The following is a 20,228-nucleotide window of genomic DNA, read 5'->3' on the forward strand; positions in this document are numbered from 1 at the left end:
CCCAGGGCATTTCCCTGTGTACTGCATGGGAGGAGCTCCATCATGGAGGTGTCATCCTGGCTCCTGCACCAGGTGACACAAACCCTAATGACAGAAATCCTGGTAGACAGAAACCCCTTTCAGTTAAATCCACTACGCTCTTCAGAGAATCCAAAATTGACAACAATAAAATAATGAAAAACCAGCCAAAGGGCCATAAAACAAACAACTAATTATTATAACAAGGCATAATTAAAAGTAATCAGTAGAAATGACAGAGCCGATCCTAATTATAGGAGAGATCAGGGATAATTTCAAATGCGCCAATGAAGACAAGAATTTCTTTAAAAGCCATGCCTTAAGCAGGCAGTTAAATGGTCTCCAAGATGGAGCAGAGGAAAGTGTTATAAAACTGTTATAAAAAAAGGATTGCTAACATAACAGCTCTTCAGAATTTCATAGACTCATTTTTTTTTTCCTCTTTCCTATCTGGAGGTGTCAAGGGTTGAATCTGGGACCTTCTGCCTACCAAGAAAGTGTCCGTCACCTAGCAAATTCCACCCCTCCCTCAGACCTACTTCCCTGGAGAGAGCATTTCATGGTTAGGCACCAATGGAGTTGGCCTTGGGTCATCATAGGAAAATGACAGACTCTATCATGATGAAAATGAGGTGTACGGTCTTGTGGATACCACTCTTGTATTCTGTATAGCCCTGTCATGGTAGCTATGAGAGGATACCCATCACAGAGCTACTCTCATGGATGATACTGTACAAAAATGTGCCCTATAGCCAATTAGCAATTTATATGTCAAGCTAATGAACTAAAATCTTTCCTAAAGGTTATGAGCCAGGTGTTTCAAACTGTCATGATGCCTCTTAATCACACTCATTTTGTTACACCTTTTAGATTCAACTACCTGCAGCTCATCTGTGAGTAGAATCAGATAACTCATCCCTCTCCCGCCCATTCAGTGCCCAGCACCCTCTGTTTCCACTAGACCACTGGAATCTAGTGAAACTAGGGCAGTTGCTGGGAAGGTTCCAAAATGTGATAGGTCTTTATGACCATTACAATTTCAGACTCGGATATTGTTCAGTTGATCTTGTGGTTCATTACACAAGCATTCACATATTTAGTTATAAAAGTTAAGCCTATTCTTTGGTACGTTTGGGGTGCTGAATCCAAAAATGGCATTGGTTTTGTCCGATTGACTTTAGTTTTTTTTTGGGGGGCAGCACAGCATAGCCACCTTATATGCCAGTTCAAGCAGATTCCTCATGAGGAAGCTGCTTGAATCTTCGTATAAGGTTCACTATGCAGTACTCACAAAACTAGAACCAATTGGGCATAACCAATGCCATTTTTTTGAGTCAGTATTCCACAAAATATTCTAAATTCATTCAAACATCTTTGGCTACTAAAAATGGATTTAATGATAGATTGATTGATTCATTGTAGGCCTGTGTTATATATTGGATTCATTGCAATCACCTACTTCCATTAGATTCCCACTTACAGCCCAGGCTGTAAGACACCGAGAACAGCTGCTGCTGCATCCTGCATGCCTCAGTCTGCCACTGGAGGTGCCTCAGGAGAAGGGGACTTTCATCCCCTTCTTCCAGGTAAGGGAAGCAACCCCACAATGGGGCTACTCACTTTACCGCTGACCGAAAGGTTGGCAGTAAATTAAAGGCATTCGTGTAGGGTGCCGAGCCCCACATGAATGGACAGGATCTAGTGGAGTTGAACTCCACTGGACCCGTCTCCTGCCTCCCCACTCTCTCCCCTTGGCACTTATTTATAAGTTTGGTGATGTTTTTGTGACCAGAAATATGCTGTAGGAACATAACTCTTGTTTATGTATTTGTTGTTGGCAACCTTCAGTCTTGAAAGACTCTGGAATCGCGCTCTGAAAGGTGGTTCTGGAACAGCGTCAAGTGTGGCTGAAAAGGCCAATTCGGGAGTGACAATCCCTTCCACACTGGGAGAAAGTGCAGTCTGTCCCTGGTCTGTCTCCCTGGCTATGGGCCTTCCTTCTTTGCCTCTTTGCCTCAGACTGTTGGCCAAGCGTCTCTTCAAACTGGGAAAGGCCATGCTGCACAGCCTGTCTCCAAGCAGGCCACTCAGAGGCCAGGGTTTCCCATCTGTTGAGGTCCACTCCTAAGGCCTTCAGATCCCTCTTGCAGACGTCCTTGTATTGCAGCTGTGGTCTACCTGTAGGGCGCTTTCCTTGCACGAGTTCTCCATAGAGGAGATCCTTTGGGATCCGGCCATCATCCATTCTCACAACATGACCGAGCCAACGCAGGCGTCTCTGTTTCAGCAGTGCATACATGCTAGGGATTCCAGCACGTTCCAGGACGGTGTTGTTTGGAACTTTGTCCTGCCAGGTGATGCCGAGAATGCGTGTTTATGTATATCAATTATTTTTTATTGTTTATGTATATCAATTAGCCTACCTATGGTAAAATTGGTTTCGTTATAAGCTGTTTCGCTTAAAGTTGCAGTTATCAAGATCCTATTGACAACTTTAAGTGAGGACTTGCTGTACTTGAGAAAGGTCATCCAGAAAACAATAGGCCTAATGGATAAGCCAACCCTGCTCCTATCCGAGGCATGACCCCAAGAAAATCTTTGAAGAATTGGGGTTTTGGAGCTGCAAACCATTTATTCTTGGTTTGGGAAGGCTTACGGAAATGTACTGAGAAGCTACCATATTAGACCTCTACCTCCTCCTGAAATGTGAGCATTCTGATTTTAACGCAAACTCCTCTGGCTCATAAATCATTTAGAATTCCCAGATCACTCTTTATTTTACATTTTCAACTTTTTGAAAATATACAAACTTGTTTGCTCAGTTTTCATCCCATAAAGTTTAAAAAAATAAATACATGTAATACATTTCAGTCATCATTGCTCTCACTATTCCAAAATGGTATAAATAGTAACCAATATTTCATAAAGGACCTCATCTTCTGTCTCTCTTTCTCATATAATTGGATTGTTTTTAGCCATTGCAGCAAAATTCAACAACTTCTGTTCCCACTCCCTTATGCTTGGAACTTTGTCAGTTCTCTCATATTTTGCGTTTAAAATAATTGCCGAGTAATCTTTATGACACTCGTTTTCTAACGCACTTTTAGGTTTCTCATGCAGTGGTTTCCAAACTTTTAATCACTTTTTAAAAAGACTACCTGGACCCACGTAGTTTTACTAGACTTTTAAAAAAAGATATCCGGAAAGAAATAATATTTTATTTATTTATAATAACCAGGAAAAAAGACCCTTGAACATTTATCTCCCTATATTTACGAATGCTTGCAAACTGCAGGAGCTGAGCTCTTTGTGGGGTAATTAGCAGCTACAGTAGCTGATTTTTGAACAGCCTCAAGGCTTGAAGCAATTAATTATCTTTCCTTTGGGAACCCACCACGAATCAAGTCGTAACCCAGCAGTCGGTCCTGACTCACAGTTTGGGAATCACTACTCTAGTGTATGTGAAGAGAAACTGTAAGGGATTAAGATTAAGATTTGAATAGCATTATTTCTTACAGTGCAAGCATATACGTGTCTACTTAGAAGTAAGTTCTCAGTGAATTCAATGGGAGTTTCTTCCATGAAAGTGTGTGTAGGATTGCAACCTGAGAATATTTGTCCCCAAAGCTTCTGCTCATGAACAGGACTACCCAAAATGGAACGAAATACCTATATCCTCATTAGGAGGGAGCCAGATTCCTACTCTCTGAGGATTGAAACATGTGGAGTGAGGGCAGTGGCCGTGGAGTGAGGGCAGGTAGTGGACATCTGTTTGCTGCCCCCTCTGCTCTAGCCCCAATGCACTGCCCAATGCAAATGGGCTCATTTGCAGCATAGCCCTGTTCAGAGGGCTAAAAAGACTCATGTCTGAAACCCCGGAGAGGTGTTGCCAATGGAGACAGTATAGAGCTAGATGGGCCAATGGTGTGACTCCGTAAGGCAGCTTCATATATTCATGAAGTTCTTTTAAAGAAAGAAGGGCTGTGGAAATATTTCCATTTAAATGCAAATAGGGAATCCTACCAACTTCCTCAAAATGCCCACGCAAAGCTGAGGTGATAACTTGATAGGGTTTAACCTTCATTCAAAAGCAGGGAACAAATTACTTTTTTTGTTTTTGTTTAGAGGGGTAACTAGTTACCCCAGATAGATTATGTGATGTTTACAAATGAACTTCAGGAAAATTCACTTGTGCGTGACATTAGAAGTTGGGATGTGTCAGAAGACATGCCATACATCACCATATATTCTAAAAACACAAGCAGAAATGCACTTAAGCACATGTGCATGATTATGACTTGTGCCATATTTTTTGTACTCCACTAGCACGTTCATCCAGCAGTGCAGTGTATGTGTACTTAGAAATAAGATCTGTTGATTTTGGTGTAACTTATTCCCATGTGAGTGTGTGTAAAATTCAGTAAGGTCTAACAAGCAGAGCTATTCCCCAGCTTTGCACAGATCACTTTGGGCCAACCTTCCACGTTGCTTGCATTTGAAGAGAGGTAATTCAGAAGTCCTCTTGAATATTTTTTTCGAGCATAAAGAAATGGTGTGGCAGGGTAGAAAACGTAACTGGGGTGAAGAAATGAAAATTATCTGGGGTAACCTAATGAAGCTTCACCCTGATTCATTCTAGGGATAATATTGAACCTCGGACACAATCCTTATCTGGTCTTTGACTGGCACATGTCACTTGTGCCAGCCCAGGAATGTCACGAACATGCCATAAAGCATGTTCTTGCTTCCTTTTGAGTAGGCTAGGCCGGCATGAGGATGTGCCACCCTCCTCATGCCGAATCTGGACCTGGCCAAGGTGAATTTTTTGCTGGCCAACCCAGCCTGGCATCGGGGCGGGGGTTGGAGAGGGTAGTGGGAGGGTGAGGCAGGGCTGTTTTGGGGTGGAGGAGAGCAGGGGAAGGTGGACTGGTGGGCAGATCAGACCCAGGAGGGGGTGAGACTGGTCTGGTCAACTTAGATTGGATCGTAATCCCCCTCCCAGCCAGCCTGGTGTTACATTGGGCTGCTTGGATCTGTGCCAACCATTTCCCTGGCACAGATCTGAGTAGCCCCATGGGGTGGCTGGCATATGACACAGGGTAAGGGGATAAATATGCCCTTACTCCAAGTTGTGCTGCAGCCACCTCCTAACCTGTGCTGGATACGGCACAGGCCAACTGGCCTGCCTCTTCCAGTGCAGGTTAGGATTGGGTTATTTGCCCATTGGAAGGAGATGGTTAGTGACAATTTTACTTTGAGGATGTAAGGCATCAGGCAGCTGGTGACAATGTCTAATAAAAATTATAGAGTTCTTGCAAGAAATGTGCTCCCGGGGTAGGAAATTACCACTGGATCTTGAACAGCTTCAGAACAAAGGGGAGCTTCTGAAGTGTGGGGAATAACTGTTTTCCCCCACAGGATAACTTGGACCCTTCTCTTTCCACTTTCTTCATTTGTTTATAATAATACTGGCACAATGTTGTAGACCTTTAATTATGCAAATGTGCCAAGACAGCCATGTCATAATAGTCTTTTAAATGGAAATAACAGAAGGCCCTGCAGCCAACAAGCTATCTGCTTTCCTGCATCTCTCTGTCTCACAGCCGGATTCGGGATCAAGCGTGATGAACCCAAACCAAGGATGAAAGGACGCAGCACCGAGAAATTAGCAAAAGGAACCAAAACATCACAGGCACTGAGGCATCTAAGAGCACGTGGAGGAAATGCAAAGGAACAACATCAAACAGAACAGCTAAAAAAAAAAAAAAGATCCAAAAAATACATCACCATCTCAGTGTGTTCAAGGTTTATCGTGTTTATTTAGTAAAAGGACCTGATCCTGTCTTTCTGCTGAAAACCAAGGCAGAGCTGCGACAACTAGAACACAAACACAATCCTTTCACTAACAGATTATTAGACTTGCTGGGCCAAACCAAGATCCGTGTGTTGGCATCCTTCAGTCTTGGAAGACTATGGTATCGTGCTCTGAGTGGTGGTTCTGGAACAGAGTGTCCTCTCCAGTGTGCGAAGCCTGGGTAGAGTAGATATGTAGGATAGACTGTTATCCATGCAGCAAATCCCCCCTCTCCACCTCGCTGAAATGGTCCAATGGAAACACAGAAGCCAATACGGTCGGTTCCAGCGGCGTCACAGGAGTTGCCAGAACGTGACTGTGTTCAGCCATGAACTGCCTCAGGCACTCCAGCTCCAGTTTTTGACTCCAGAGGTTGACTCCTGAAGCCTTTTCCATAACTGGATGTAGCCACAAGGCAGTGGAGGTTTGGGATCAGAGTTTTCCTTCTCTCAGATGAGCTGCCTTCCCAGGCTAGTGAGCCCCATCTACCCAGTGACTGTTTAGTCGCCTCTTACGACAAGTACAGCCAAACTGAGGGCCTATTCTTATCCCCGGCCGCCAGGGACAGATCCGTGTAGTCCAGTTTTAACTCAACATTTGTTCTCCACTGTACCACTTCACATGCTCCACCTATTCGAATTACCACTGGAAGTAACAGGGAATGACATAATCACCAGTTACTTCTGGATTGGGAGGTCAGATGCGATGTGATCAACACCGATAAGAGGCTTAGGGTTGATGGGAAGGTTTATTTGAGCGTGGAAAAGCATACTTTGGAGCTCTGCCCACTGACAGCCCAATCCTAGTCACTCTTCCTGGGAGTAAGCCCAACTTATTCTAATGGGACTTACTTCTGAGTAGGCATGCATAGGATTGGGCTGTGAGCCTCCTACTGCTGTTGGTTGTGTCTCGTTCCTGGTCTTTCTGCCTGGCGGTAAGTGTCCAGGTGTCCTTGGAGTACTACCAGACAATGCCTTAAGTACTGCTGGTGGTGACCATACCACTGGTTGAGAAACACTGGTGAAGTCAATTAGAGCCAAATCCTATCCAACTTTCCAGTCCTGGTGCAGCTGTGCCAATGGGGCGTGCACTGCATTGTGTGGTGGAGAGGCAGTCACAGAGGCCTCCTCAAGGTATGGGAACATTTGTTCCCTTACCTAGGGGCGGCATTGCGGCAGCACCTGTGCTGGGAAGGTGGATAGGATTGGGCCCTTAGTCCATTTCTAATTGCAGACCTTAGTCGGTCTATAATTGGCAATTAATATTTAAAACATATATATGATATTTAAAAGTCTGTAAGAGGAAGAAAATAGTAATGATTAAATTTCTTTCTAAGAGTGAGTTGCAGCTTCTGTTCATTACAATGCAAGATATCATACGCATTCTTCAGTCTCTCAGAAAGGTACTTGTAGTGAACTTTAATTTGGAAATAATTTTCCATTTTAATAGACTGACTAAACTGTGAGTTTGTTGAAAGGAGAATTATTAGCTAATTAAAAACTATTCAATTGATTGTCGTCATGTTTTTATATAACAATAGTATTTTCGAAGAACTGATAGTAGGCCTGACATTGGTTCTAACAACAGTTGTTTGCACTCCCTATGGGGCTGTCAAAGCTGCCAAGCTGCAAACCGCTCCAATGTTGTAATACAGACTTGGCAATCTGACCAAGATATTGTGTGTGTACACACACATGCTCAGTGGAAAAACTCATTGTTCTCAGAGGAAGGAATGCATTCCCCAGTTTTTTCTGCCCCGATATTTTTTTTTATTTAAGCTCTTTCAATTCTCTCTAAACTTAAGTCAGTCTCCTAACCCAGGAGAATTGCTTAGGTTACCTTGATGAAGAAAAAAAAAAAAAGCTCTTTTGCACAGCATTTGGAAGCTGCAGCTTCAATCACAAGGACTTGAAAAAACTCCTGAGAGATGAGGACACTTGAAATGTAAGTGAAGGACTGAGGAGGTCAAAATAAGCAGCCACCTCCCTCCTGCTTCCACAAACACACTCACAAACACACTTTGGTATGTGTATCTCCTCTCAAAAAAAAAAGCTTTTGCATTTCAGAACATTCCTCATCTTCTCTCCTATGGATGATGTTTAACTTTCCTTAAAAGCATTCCAGAGCTAGTTGCAAGAAGAGGACAAGAACTTAGCTTTGCCTTTTCATGGCTGGTTTATTTTTTTTCTTTTGGCAATTGGTAGAACTGCATGTTGATAGAAAAATGGCATTTTGATAGAAAAATAGATACTGTGACTAGTATATATGGTGGACTGATGTGGACTGGTGTGGCTTACTGGCATAATGGGATGCTTCTTTAAAAAAACCGAGCTAAACAAGCGCATCAGTAAAGCAGCTACCACCTTTTCCAGACTCACAAAGAGAGTCTGGTCCAACAAGAAGCTGACGGAACATACCAAGATCCAGGTCTACAGAGCTTGCGTCCTGAGTACACTTCTGTACTGCAGCGAGTCATGGACTCTTCGCTCACAACAGGAGAGGAAACGGAATGCTTTCCACATGCGCTGCCTCCGACGCATTCTCGGCATCACCTGGCAGGACAAAGTTCCAAACAACACAGTCCTGGAAAGTGCTGAAATCCCTAGCATGTATTCACTGCTGAAACAGAGACGCCTGCGTTGGCTCGGTCATGCATTGGCTCGGTCGTGCATTGGCTCGGTTGTGCATTGGCTCGGAGAATGGATGATGGCCGGATCCCAAAGGATCTCCTCTATGGAGAACTCGTGCAAGGAAAGCGCCCTACAGGTAGACCACAGCTGCGATACAAGGACATCTGCAAGAGGGATCTGAAGGCCTTAGGAGTGGACCTCAACAAGTGGGAAACCCTGGCCTCTGAGCGGCCCGCTTGGAGGCAGGCTGTGCATCATGGCCTTTCCCAGTTTGAAGAGACACTTGGCCAACAGTCTGAGGCTAAGAGGCAAAGAAGGAAGGCCCATAGCCAGGGAGACAGACCAGGGACAGACTGCACTTGCTCCTGGTGTGGAAGGGATTGTCACTCCCGAATTGGCCTTTTCAGCCACACTAGACGCTGTTCCAGAACCACCTTTCAGAGCGCGATACCATAATCTTTCGAGACTGAAGGTTGCCAACATTTAAAAAAACAAAACTTGGGCACCCTTCTAAACTTATCCTTCTGCGTCAGAGGGAACATTCTTCATAATCCAGGTTGGGGACAAAGCCCCCCCCCTCCCCCATTATGGTCCTGATCTGGATTTCACTCTTGATGAAGAACACAGTAGAAATTGATTTTAATGAAAAAAACAGATCTTTGTCAACCGGTCTACCTAAAGTCAAAAGAACTTTTGAACTTGGGAAGATGGTTGAAAAGCTTTTCTCTACATCACCATCTCCCAAACAGAGAGGACTTAAGCCAGCTGTACGTTTCTGTACTTTACGTAATTAGCAGTAAATCTTTGTCCATAGCTGATAATGAACCTCTTCACTATCCACTTGAGCCTGCCTGGATCCTGCTGAGCAACCATTATACTGGAGGCTTTTCCCCTGGTGTCAAATGCACTGCTTGAAATCTATTTATTCATATGCAAGATTTATTAGATAAATGTAGATGATCCATGACCAAACAACTGCTATAAAAAGAAAACATTTTAAGAGTTCCCATTAGCTTTCTATGCCTAATCAAACAGTTCCAATACATCTCTCATTTGCCAAAATGAACATCTAATCATGTGTGTTTATTTCTTTTTTTTTTCTTAAGTCACAGGTCCTTGTTCCATGACTTATGTGAACTAATAAGGACACAAGGACATCTAGCCATCTAAGAAAACCTCATGCATACTTTTGCCTTTTGGACGTAATGGCTTTTATCATCATCAACATGATTGTCTTGTTTTATTTTTGATAGGCACGCAAAGACATTGAAAGCCACTTCGTTGCCCTCCAAATTCTCCAAGTCCCCCCTCAGCCCGCCCCTTGGAGGTTGAAAAGCGGGATTGACCTGTGGGTCTGAATCGTTTTTGCTTTTAGGGCCAAATTGGTGTCTCGTAAATATTTTTCTTAACATACACAAAAGGTTCAGGCAAATCATAGGTCCTGGTGGAATGACACCCAATTCTTGACCGCAAAGCTTTCAGCAGTGCTCTTTGGATGGCTGTTATCCTGTAAAAATGGCTCAGAAATAATAATGTTGGTTTGTTGATTGTCCAATTATTTTATGCATATACAGAGACAGGTTCTCCGCTGGTACAGAATGGTGAAGTTCCTACTGCTTTTATTAATACTGTTGGACAACTGGGCCCAAAACACTTGCAGTACTTTGAAATCACCAATGACCCACTGGACATAACCTGCCAAGAACTTTCTTCAATAATCATCCATTTCCCAATGAAGTTTGTTCCAATTTTAGAAAGGTTATGCTTTAAATTTTATACAACTTAGGGTTGAGAGAAAGCTACTTGATTTTTTTTGAGGAGATCTTTAATGCAATGTTGAAACTTTCCACCATGTATCAATATTTTTCATTCGTTGTGACATTAATTTTTATTTACCCCCCCCAGTTGACTTCATTTGTCCTTGTTGAGGCCATCTCTGAATAATTTATGATTATATAATTCTTTGGATAATTCATGTTTGACCAGGGTCAATGATTTAATGACTCCAGAAAGCACTGCCCTCGTTTTTAGTTAACTTCATTTGCCCTTAAGGATATAATCATATAGCAAAGTCTGATTGGCTGAACTGAAGTGTGACATCATAATTCCAATTGGTCTGTGGTTCCCAAACCTTTTCCACTGGTAACTTCCTTCACCTACTGAGACATTGGCCACAGCTCCCCATTTGGGCTAAAATCCTATACATTGTATAGGGCAACAGATTTTTTGCAAGAATTCCACAGTGCCCCTCGCTGGTTCTCATGGCCTCCTGGGAGCCATGGCTCACAGTATGGGAACCACTGCAAATGGTTGAGAACACCCCTACAATTATTTCAGGAGGGAGAAGCAAACAATAACCAGGGCAGAAAAATCAGCAGCAAGTGCGGGATACCATGTCACTGAACAAGATAAAAATTTTATTTGCACAACAAATATTTACACAATCAATGTGTTTTTAGGAAATATTTTCACCTGCAGTTCACGTCTTTTTATCATGCTACTGAACTTAAGCCGGAGACAATAGTGTGCCCCCTGTCTTTAAGTCCTTTGTTAACCACAGCATATAAATGTCCCTCACTGTACATGTACTCCTTCCGTAAACATATTTTCCAGGGAACTTGTGTGTTTCTGTAGGAAAAATCACCCCAAGCAACACCCAGGAGCAAGACTCAGGGTCCTGTGAAGTCATGACCTAACAACACAGAGAGGCAGCTAGGTAAGTTAACATAACCAATTTATCAATGGAAAGAATTAGAAAAAAAAAAAAATAAGTGGCATATAACAATATCAGACATGCAACAAGTAAGTAGCTCCTACCCTCTCAAACATATAATACATTATAATACCTACTGGCTCAGGGCCCAATCCAACTTTCTAGCACTGGTGTAGCCCCAAGGTAATGGAATAAATTTTCCCGTACCTTGAGGAAGCCTGTGACTGCCCCCCCCCCGCCCCAGGATGCAGTCCACATCCCATTGGCATAGCTGCATCAGCACTGGAAAATTGGATAGGATTTGGCCCTTAGTCTCCACCCTATTGGGTTACAAATATCATGAAGCCAACAATCTTCAAAGCCCACCAAAACAGGCACCTTCCTCCCTGGCTAATGTCCAGCCAACAGTGAAGGCCTAACTTCACAACAGGAGAAGACAAAAGACAGAGTGGTTGGATCCCTGCTCTCTTGTACCCCTCCTCCAGCAGCCGAACCAAAAATTCTTGACCTATGTGTGAACAGGCACTGCTGGTCAGGTTCCTAATTTACCCTGGTGAGGCATGCAAATGAAGGATGCTGGGGCGTTGGAACTCCCAGCCAATAGGAATTGGGCTGTTTCAGACAACAGTTCCAAAATATGCAAAGCCTGTTTGATCAGAATCAATAGTGGGGCAAAAAGGGATGGCTCAAAGATCGCTTTGTCCTTTTTCCTACCACTTTCATCTCCCTCAACAATGGTCATCTACTTCCAGCCTTTATTACCAAAAAGCACAAGGACATTGCTCAGATCCAAATGCATTTTGAAAAGAAGGCTTTGTTTGTCGAAGCACTAGAGATCATATCATATCCCTCTTTTTGTTCTATCTCGTCCTACGGGACTTCTAAAGATTTCTTAGGCCTATTACTAGCCTCATGTAGCCCACTGCAGCTTCTCAAACCCCTTTTGAAACCTGCAAGTCTAAGGCAGCAATATTTCACATGTCTGCTTTTTTGAACTTGAATATCAAAAGGATTGAACTTTGAAGAGTTATTGAGATTGAGGGAAATTCCATTTGTCTGTGAGTGTGAGGGGGGAAAAAATACATTTACTTCATTCCAAGGTCACTGAGGCACTAAGTCTCTCTGCTGCGTGCGGAGACCGAAGTCTTGGAGAACAGAACAGTCCTACTAGCCGGAATTATAAATATGCCATTTAAATTATATTAGAAACACAAGCCACTGTTGCACATATTTGCTCAAAAGCATGCCCTACTGTGTTCAATGGGGCTTTACAGCCAAGTAAGGCCTACTCCAGCAAACAGCAGGGAAGGGCTGCCCTCTCAGCTAGGATCGCACATTTTTTAAGCAAAGGGCTTTTGTGTCTTTAGCAATTGCACTGCAGGGAACAAATCTAGCTGTTGAAACTTTCCTCCTCCGTGGAGACGAGATGGGAAAAGCTTCACCTGACAATAGCTGTTATCGTGCAGCTATTAAAACACTCACTGCCCCCCCCCCCCCAAATTTGGCAGCTCTGGAAAACACTTTGGTACCTACTGACTTATTTGCTGTGCTCAGTATCCATACGGTAAGAAATCCTACATGGTGTTGGTAAAGGCTGTTGTGAGATACCAAAACCCAGTTAAAGCCTTCCAAAGGCTTGTTTTAAGCCAGAAAAGTTTCAGGAGTTGGAAGGAGATACGATGTATTGTGATAGGCAGCAAATAATTTAAAAGAGATTGGAACAGCCAAGATCGTGTTGTCCCATTTTCAGTCTCTCTTCACTTTCCTATCCAGTAGGGGGCTGTTCAGACCACATGTGATATTCTCCATGTCAGTGTTTCTCAAACTGTGGTCTGGGACTCACTAGGTGGGTCACGAACCAATTTCAGATGGGTCCCCATTCATTTCAATATTTTATTTTTAATATATTAGATTTGATGCTACCATGGTGTGTGACTACATTTGGGGAAACGTTACAGAGCTGAACTTTCACTATGTATATGTTTTTAACAATGATAGTCAAGATGGCTTACTCCTAGGTAAGTGTGGATAGGATTGCAGCCTAGGATTGCTGAAAATTTTCCTGCTTGATGATATCACTTCTAACAATGATCACTTCTAGGTTAATGACATCACTGCCGGTGGGTCTGAGAGATTGTCATTATAATAAGTGGGTCCCAGTGGTAGAAATTTTGAGAACCACAGCTCCAGATTCTTATGAGCTACAAAAAGGAACCCTAACAAATACATAGGGTGGCCACCATGTCCCTATGCAGGTTTCAGTGGTTTCAATCCCAAATCCACACAAGTTTGGGCATAGGAACTTTGCGGGCACCCTATATAGCAATACTATGACTTTCATCCATTTGAATTTCATCACTTTGCGCTTTCAACAGTTTTCAATTATAACTCCATTTCAAATTTCATCCACATGCTTTTCTCTTTTGTCTGATTTTCATGACATTTATCAATGTTGCTGTGCTTGTCTTGTGCCTTTAATTCTTGTGAGCTGCTCTCAAAACCTCCAGGATGAAGACTGGGAACAAACTCCCCCAATGCCTGGAAGTCTGCCTCCCCTTCCTTCATACCACCTCTACATTTTATTTTTTTATGTTTTGCAAGTCAAAATAAATTTGCAAGCTAAATAAGGCTATGCTTTGACATTCATCCATTCCCTAGCCAGAGAAATGTGCAAGGTATTGCTGTATTTTAAATATATTGCCGTTTGCAGTTTAATTTGAAGCTGTCCAAGAGAAAGCCTTTAAACCTAGGTGCAAAACTCCCACCATTACCATTGGAACAACTATTCCATCAGGCAGGTCAGATAGACTTACTACACATTATAAATGTAGTTATCCAGTGGGATTCCTCATGCGCCAACCTAATTCCCAACTGTGAGGACAGTCATAAGAAAAGGTGATCAACTGCTTCCTGAAATAGGATGAAATGACAGCTCACAAGGCTTGGACACTTCAGGTGGGATATCAAATGTTGCCCCTGCCAATCCCAGCTCTTCACTTACCCCCTGCTCTCTGCACCTCTCTGTACCTGCTCCACTTCCTGCCCCTTCTGTTGCCATTTGACTTGGCAGCAGCCTGCAAAATCCTGTCCTCTTCTCCTTTTCCTTTTGCTGTATTTGATCAGAAGAAGAGCTGTTTTGTCATGTATATATACTTAGGCTTAGTTACAATATCACATAAGCAGTCGGCTGTTGGATGAAAGACTTCTGGGAAAAGAAGAGAGGTTTGAAAGAAGCAAGAGAGGAAGGAATGGGACAAGGGAAGCCAGGAAGAGGGGCAACAACACACAGGGTTGAGATTTGGATAGAGATAGTGGTAGATGCCATAATGCTAGTAATAGGGTCTCTGGAAGACGACGAGGTTTTCAAGGCAGGGTGCTGCCTTACAGCCAAATCCTATCCAACTTTCCATCACTGGTGTAGCCGTGCCAATGAGACATGCGTTACATCCTGTGGTAGCCAGGTAGCCATCCTGTGGAGGCCTCCTCCAGGTAAGGGAATGTTTGCACCAGCACAGGAAAGTTGGATAGGATTGGGCCTTTAATCTTTTGAGAGAGTAAGAGACTTAGGACCCAATCCTATCCAACTTTCCAGTGCTGGTGTGTGGTGTTTTAGTGCTTATGCAGAAGCACACTGAAGGCTTGGTAACATGGCAAGGCAGGCAAATCTCCCCCCCCCAATGGCACACCGAAGGAGGTGCTAAGTTCCTGAGGCTGAAGTGTGAGCTGATACGACACTTGGAAAGAAGCACCCATTGCTCATGCCCCTGTATGCGATTCTGATGTGGCACAATCTGGGAACTGAATGTAACTTATTAATGTTGCAAAGTACAATAAAAACGGCAGTGAGAAGTCTTGTAAAAACAGCATCTCTTTCTCTGCATTCTCAACCCTCAATCTACCTGCTGTCTCTTGATTTCTGTCTGACTTTTCACTGCTTCTGCTCTTGCACCTACATCCAGCAACCTGACCCCCGAGTTTTGGCTGCTCCCCAAAAGTCACTGCTACACTGGTGCAAGCTGCAATGCAGCCCCTAGGCAGGGGAACAAATGTTCCCTTATCTTGTAGAGGCCGCCTTAACTACCCTCCCACCATAGGATGCAACGCACACCCCATTGGCATGACTACACCAGGGCTGGAAAGTTGGATAGGATTTGGCCTGGAGGGCGCAATCCCATCCAGCTTTCCAGTGCCGGTGCAGCCGTAATGCAGCTCTGCGGAAAGGGAGGAGGAGGCCTCTGTGACTGTTCTACTATAGGATGCAGGTCATTGGCATGGCTGCACCAACGCTGGAGAATTGGGTAGGATTTGGCCCTGAGAGATCAAAAAGGATATTCATTTAGCCAGCTGTTCCAATTTCTAGTTTCCACAGTGTCTTGAACTACGTGGGGGCCAAATATCGGCTTTCTCTTTGTTGTGGTCGTACCTTAACAATTTCCATACTGTTGTGTGGGGAGGTGGAAGAGAGAGGGGGAGAGAGGGAGTTAAACTTCTTTACACATGATATAGGCATTTTTCCCCCCTCTTTATTTCAAACATGTTCTCTGGCTTGTGCCACTGAAATGGGAATGAATGCAAACTGCAAAGAAGCCAGGCTGCTTTCCGAATGAAAATATTTTAACTGGAGAATATATAATGACAAATGAAAAATAAAATTGGCGCTTGATTGGACTGCTTTCAGGCGAACCATGATTTCTGCTGAAATGCTTCAACCCTTTGGAGTCGTGAGCATTTTTCCTGATGTTTCCTGGTGGCGCAAATATTTCTCAACAACAAATAACATGACCTTAAGATTAAGATGCTGAACTTGCAGCATTTGTTCACAGACTTACCTTTCTAGCTTCAGCCAACCAGCCTCAGTCATGCTGGTGTTATTTCATTTCCTCCCCTGTCACTGGAATTCATGCTGGGTATTTAATGAAGCCTTCTAAGTTAGTTTTGTTTTCCAAGGAGTTACTCTAACTTTTCCCGGGCCACACTGTGCAGTGGTATAAATAGACAACACAGCAATGGAGAAAAATGGAACTTTCCTTGCAAAGTTTAGGACCCAGTTTAGCTAGCAAGGGACCACACATGTGTGAAAGTAGGCTGCCATATTTATGGTCTGGCAACAGAATGAATCTGGGTTTCACTCAAGCCCCTTTCAGAAGTTCTCATGCAGTGTTTCTCAGACTGGGCAGGAGGTCTGGTCTAGAGGGTAGAGCCTCCGTCTGCCTGAAGATAACATCCACAAGGTCGCCAGTTCGAGGCCACCGGCACCGTGCGACCTTGAAGCAGTTGACAAGCTGAAGCCAAGCTATTCCATCTGCTCTGAGTGTGGGAGGATGGAGGCCAGAATGTGAAGCCAGACCGGAATGAAACACCTGAATGTAGTGGTTCTTGAAAGAAAGAACCTTCTTTCAAATTGTAAAAATCCATATTTAATAAGGGATTTAAATAAAGCCTGCCTATGTAAACCGCCTTGAATAAAGTCTTGAATAAAACCAAGAAAGGCGGTATATAAATACCTGTTGTTGTTGTTGTTGTTGTTGTTGTTGTTGTTATTACTTTATTACTGTGGGTCAAGACCCACTACATGGTTCGCAAGCCAATTTCAGGTGGGTCCCCATTCATTTCAATTTTTTATTTTTAATACATTAGACTTGATGTTATCGTGGTATGTGACTGCATTTGGAGAAATGTTACAGACCTGTATTTTTAACAAGCTACTACTATGTGTATATTTTTAACAATGATAGTCAATGGGACTTGCTCCTGGGTTCGTGTGGGTAGGATTGCAACTTAGGATTGTTAAAAATGTTCTTGCTTGATGATGTCACTTCCGGTCATGGCATCACTTCTATGACTTCACTTCTGGTGGGTCCTGACAGATTCGCATTCTAAAAAGTGTGTCCTGGTGCTAAATGTGTGAGAACCACTGTTCTAATGAATGAGAGTTGGTGGGGAATGGAGTTGAGGTGGTAGATTTGGACCCCAACCTTTGCGAATTCTTTAATATGTTTGTAGAAGCATGACATGTACATGTTTTTATCCATGTAATGAGAACTCTGGTTTTTCTGTGGTTCCAAGTCATGTGGCAAGAGCCCTTTATGGGCATACACTTGTATGTGTCACAGTAGCATAGCTTGGGGGGGCAAAATGGTAAGTACTGCAGGTGTCACAATGTGCTCAGTAAGGGGCTTCTCTCACTCACCATCAGAGCCATTCCTAGCAGGAGAGGCTATTTGGTTCGGTGAGTGCCTGTACATTGCTGTAGCTGCCCAAAATTGCTCCAATGGTGAATGGGAAGAGCCGCTTACATGGCACACTGTGATGTCTGCAGTACTTACCATCTTGCCATCCGATGCTACTCATGCATCAGATCAGTCTACAGATGTTAACATATAAGGTGTATAAGTCAATTCACCTGCTTTGTTCCCCAGCTTACCCCTGCCTCCATCCTCCTTCCTTCCTTCTTTTGTCTGCCTTGTGCCCATTTCTAGATTCCGATCCCTCAGGATCGAGACTTTGTCTTTCATTGTACATATACCATCAACAGCAATGGGGTTAAATAAATAGAGGCAGAATTTGCTACTGTGTTCCAGCTTTTCTCCCATCATCGTCTGTCCATCAGAACATCTGAAAGGGGCTCTGAATAGTGAAATGGCAGAAGCAACCTGGTCTAGAGTCTGATGGTCTTCCATTCTGTGCCCCACCACTGCCCTGTGTAGCAAGCTACTCAAAGATGTAGCAAGAACTCTGAAATAGTTGCAATACCCTCCCAGGTTCCAGCATATCTCCAACCACTCAACACCAACATTGGTACCCCTTGTGCTGGCCTGTCTATAAATGCTTCCAGGTTAGATCTAGGCCAGGGGTGTCCAAACATTTTGGCAGGAGGGCCACATCATCTCTCTGACACTGTGTCGGGGACCAGGAAAAAAAAATTAATCTACATTCAAAATTTGAATAAATTTACATAAAAGAATTTATTAGAGATGGAACTTTTATATGAATGAATGAAGGTCTTGCAGTAGCTCAAGGCCTATAAAAGGCCTTGCACAAAGCAAGGCCAGCCTTTCCTTCACTGCTGCTGCTGCATCACAGATATGAAACAGCAAGCAACGGAGGGAACCCTTGTTCCACAGCTCATGCAAGCGGTCCTCCCTCATGCTGAGATCAGCTGTATCGGGCCAGCATGGGCTCCAGCAAGTCTCCGGAGGAGGGCCAGAGGCTCATTGGAGACTGGGGGCTCCCTGCAGGCCAGCTTGGGAGCCCCCGAGGGCCGCAAGTGGCCCCAGGGCCAGGGTTTGGACACCCCTGGTCTAGGCCAAGGGTGGCCAAACATTCAACTTTAGGATTCCTGGTCCTTTAACAATTGTGTAGAGGAGGGAATTTCAGCACCTGTTGAAATTCCCTCCTCTGCACAATTGTTAAAGGCCCAGGAAGATAAAAGTGCTAAAGTTGAAAGGTTGGCCACCCCTGGTCTAGGCATTTGTCAAATGTTCACCTCACCTTAGCTGTGTGGATCTCTGAGTCCTCTCCAAGTACCTGCACCTTTCAGCTTTCCTGCATGGCAATTCTGTCTAGGTCCACTTACGCGACATGTTGCAGCATTATCCTCGGGGCTCTGGGGCTCTTTTATATCCCGTTTCTGGCTTCTTGGGCTCAGCACTGAAATGGAGGTCCTCTGCCAGGCGACATGTGCCTTTCCTCTGTTCTGGCAGAAGGAACGTTTGCCGTGCGATGTGCCAAGCTGGGTGGTAGATCAGAAGCACCAGGAGAAAAGATGACAGGAAAGAGAGACCAAAAAATACAGGCATTAGAGTCCTAATAGCTGAGTCGTAATAATAATAATACATTATGTCAACACCCATGACAAAGGAAACAACACTTGGGTATATTTATAGAGCTCACTGAACGGCAGATCCAGGTGCCACATTTTGACTCCGCACAACCTTCTCTGTTGGGTTTTTTCTTCTGCCTGAGGATTATTTTGGAAAGAGCTATTATTATCCGTGATTTATCACTCTGCACTAGGGGGAACTCTTACTTTCTACAGAGACAATTATGGAATCCTTGCTGAGAGGCACTTAAAGGAACAGTTGTCTATTTCCAGGCTCCAATTGGAAGGAGGCAATTTAACCTTTCCTATTTATCTCTTCCTCTGTGTTTTACACTCTGACCAAGAGAGGTTGCCAACTGGCCAGAAGAAAGCGTGGGCCATGTTTGTGTGTGGAAACTATTTTTTTTTCCATGCTGCTTTTCTTTTAGCACAAGTCTGATATGCAAAAACTTTTTATAGAGCTAACGTATCGCCTGCAAATAGCCTTAAAGTCGAAGCTACAAGGGCAGGTTCAAAAGTTGGCAATGCTGTCAGCAGGCATGCAACTAAAATGTGTCACACAATTCTTTTGTTTGATTTTTATCATTTGTTTTATCTTTATTCAGGGCATTTTCAAAGATTCCTTACTTCGCTTTGTGATGTGATTTGCACATAGCCTGATCCATGCCTTGGCTATTGCTTTGTGGTCTGGTAACCCAAGATCAGCCAGTAAGGTAGAGCTTTGCCCTGGACCCCCTGTGGCGATCCTCTTCCACGTGGTGCACTGGGCACTGCTTGTCTCACTGATTCAGAGAGGTGGGCCTTCTGATTGGCATGGACCCTCAGCCAATGGGTGATCCATCACATTACCTCCAACAGTAATGGTGGAAGGCCAACAAAAGACATTTGGACATTAGTGACTTTGCTTGAATGTGGGACAGATATTTCCAAGAACGTGAGATTGATTAGCCCAAGCTCACTTCATTCTTGTAATAGGGCAGTGGTCTTCAGACTTTTTCATGGCATTACCCAAATAAACAGAAAGAAAGAAAGAAAGAAAGAAAGAAAGAAAGAAAGAAAGAAAGAAAGAAAGAGGATCCACCATTGGTCCTGCCCCACCCCTATCACTGCCCATCCCCTGCCCCTGTTACACCCTCCCAGCACTATTTATTGTAACCAAATATTCTTATTAGAGAGAGTGGAAAAGCCTGG

The 20,228-nt window shown here is 43.7% G+C and overlaps 1 long non-coding RNA gene across 2 annotated transcripts in view; it reads right to left on the reverse strand.

Annotated features, from left to right (window-relative positions):
• Nucleotides 1–19,239, reverse strand: part of LOC136662357 (uncharacterized) — a 54,813-nt gene extending 35,574 nt beyond the window's left edge. The window contains exons 1-2 of one of the 2 annotated variants that reach the window (XR_010794977.1): nt 19,109–19,238; nt 18,792–18,947 (exon numbers count right to left, since the gene is read on the reverse strand). This is a non-coding gene — a long non-coding RNA (uncharacterized lncRNA). Of the gene's footprint in view, nt 1–18,791; nt 18,948–19,108 lie in introns of both variants that reach the window. The other variant, XR_010794978.1, reaches the window with a different exon arrangement.
• Nucleotides 19,240–20,228: the final 989 nt, after the last annotated feature.

This window comes from Tiliqua scincoides, chromosome 11, assembly GCF_035046505.1.
Source record: "Tiliqua scincoides isolate rTilSci1 chromosome 11, rTilSci1.hap2, whole genome shotgun sequence".
Classification (NCBI taxonomy): Eukaryota; Metazoa; Chordata; class Lepidosauria; order Squamata; family Scincidae; genus Tiliqua; species Tiliqua scincoides.